At 43.7% G+C, this 2,451-nt stretch overlaps 1 pseudogene; it reads right to left on the bottom strand.

The window, feature by feature from the left end:
- Positions 1 to 350: 350 nt before the first annotated feature.
- Positions 351 to 1,994, bottom strand: LOC103608092 (annotated as a pseudogene).
- Positions 1,995 to 2,451: the final 457 nt, after the last annotated feature.

Genomic DNA, 2,451 nt, shown 5'->3' with positions numbered 1-2,451 from the left:
CTAATACGGAAAAAAGGATAGTGTTTGCACATAGCAGCTAGGTTGATATCCAGGTTCTGTTAGGCTAAACTTCACAGAATGAGCATGCATATACAGTCACAGTTCACTGCATTTGTTTTGAAGTTGAGAACTGCTGGTTATTCAAGTCACAGATGCCATCATGTTATACAATGAGACAGTGGAATTGCACATTCAAACTGAGAAAAGGAATAAGTAAATGCAGCAAATATAGGCAGTTGGCAATCAGAACATGCCAAAAAGCTAACACTTATGAGTTGTCATTCTAAGCATTTTTCTTTCTTTAAAAAAGTCTTTCTTTACGTATTTTAAATTTTAACAGTCCCAAAGTATCATGAAGTGCCTTTTTATTTTTGCTGCTGACTTCTGATGACCTCTAGTTGATTTTTTGTGTTGCTGGTAGTAGGGAGAAAGGCTTTTGTTTTCATATAAAAGCTTTTTATGTTCCTGTACCAAACGAGATGTATTTTGCTGGTCATTTTCATCCTGGTCCAGTTCTGCAACTAGGTTATTGCTTTCTTTGTAAGAACAATACACTTTCTATTTGAACTTTCATATATTCTTGGCCCTATAACAATGCTGTTCAAACACTGCCACAGATTCTTTAGTGTGTGATGGTGCAAGAGGCTGTACTGATGATCTAGTGTGAGATAAGCCATCGGGATGGAGTATCTGATCCCAGGGATGACTTTGGGTTGCATTTTCTGAGGCTGGTCCTGAGTAGTGATCATTCTCACAGTGGGACTAGATTACCTACTGCTTACCTAATGAGGTTCTGTGCCAGTCACAGTCAAGTCCTGGATGGATCTACGTCGTGGCTGTCCATTTCCTGTAGTTGCAGCGATCCAAGCTTCTATTGCAGACATGTCGGCATTCATCCTCTTGCCCTCAGAGGCTGGGGCAGGCTCGTCACACTGCTCCCCCGGGAGGTTCCCAAGTATAGATGTCCAGACTCACTCTGTTGCTGTACCTGATTTTTCAACAATTTTGATTCTAAGCATTTAATAGTGTCATTTGTGGCAGGAATTTGCTCCATATTAGTGTTACTTTTATTAGTATTTGTACAAGTGATGTCCATGAAAGAGCCTGTACTGTGGCAGAGTGGCTCTACCCTTCATTTGAATACTGACAAGGATACTGTAACAGCTCATCTGCTCCTGGAAAGTACCACATCAAGTGAGTCATTATTTTCACACAATCTCCACCACTGAAGGGCAGTGAGGAGGATCATTAGACCAACAACAAGTCATCAGGCTCTCAATGGGCTTAGGTAAATTTTTGATCAAGAGCAGTAGAGTACCATTATGAACTGCCCACATGATTTGGAAAGCTGGGCCACCAACCTCATCAAAGGGTTTCTGAAGTGTCATCACTTTCCAAAGAATAATATCCCAGCTGAAGACATCACACTTTTCACTGTAATTGCCACCTTCAAAACTTCAGATGCCATTCAAGCAGCTCTCCCCTTGTTATTGGTCATGTGAGTCTGAATGTCAGAGGCTGTAACAAAATCACAGATTTTTAAACTGTCCACCCTGCAACCAGCAGTAAGTTTGGTGGTTTCAGGTCCCTGTGAATTAGAGCTTTGGGTTGCATGCTGTGAAGATAAGCCACTTCTTGGGAATACTAACCCCAACTCTTTGTGTGGGCAGCAATGTAATATGGCAATGGTTCAGCACCATGCAGCACTGGATTCAAGCAGGCTCCATGCAGCTTTATAATATTAGGATGGTTCACACGGGATAACTGCCAAAGCTCTACAATAAAAGCTTTCTTTTCTGGTTCACTTTCTATTTGTTTAACAGCAACATCTTTTGCTCTCCATTTAGCTTTGCAGACGACTCCAAATGCTCCTCTTCCAACAATCTCTTCCACCTGGATCTCCTCGTAGTAGATTTCTTCAAAATTGAGGACCTGGGATGGAGCTTCCATCATCTCAATGGCTAAGAAGAGGAGGCTGCAAAGGCTGTAGACATGATCTCTCGTGGTGCCCAGAGAATGGTGCTGCCGGGAAAAACCAGGGGAGACCCGCACCCACCACCTCTGGACCGATCTTCAGCCTCAGCCCTGCAGCTCTACCACTGGGAGATCCTTGGCAGGGGTTTGGGGCAGCGGCCATAGCCATGTCCTGGCTCTGGCTCAGCAGCGGGCCCCCTTCAAGGCCTTTTTATGTGTTATTTCTTGTGCCTGGAACAGATTTCCACTCCAATTTTGCATGCATTTTCTCATCCAAAAAGACTCCCATTCTGACCATTTTATCTAGCAAGCAAACCTCTTCAAAGTCATTTCATATTCCTCTAATTTTTAAATAACATTTGTAGTTACCAAAAGGTAACTATTCGGGCTGGCCCGGTGGCGTACTGGAGAGTGCACTGCTTGGGAGCACGGTGGCGCTCCCGCCAAGGGTTCGGATCCCATGTGGAGACCGGTTCC

The sequence above is a fragment of the Galeopterus variegatus genome, unplaced genomic scaffold (genome assembly GCF_000696425.1).
Source record: "Galeopterus variegatus unplaced genomic scaffold, G_variegatus-3.0.2 Scaffold8005, whole genome shotgun sequence".
In the NCBI taxonomy this organism is placed as follows: domain Eukaryota; kingdom Metazoa; phylum Chordata; class Mammalia; order Dermoptera; family Cynocephalidae; genus Galeopterus; species Galeopterus variegatus.
Note: the sequence above shows the minus strand (reverse complement) of the source record. Positions and strands in the feature narration are given on the sequence as shown.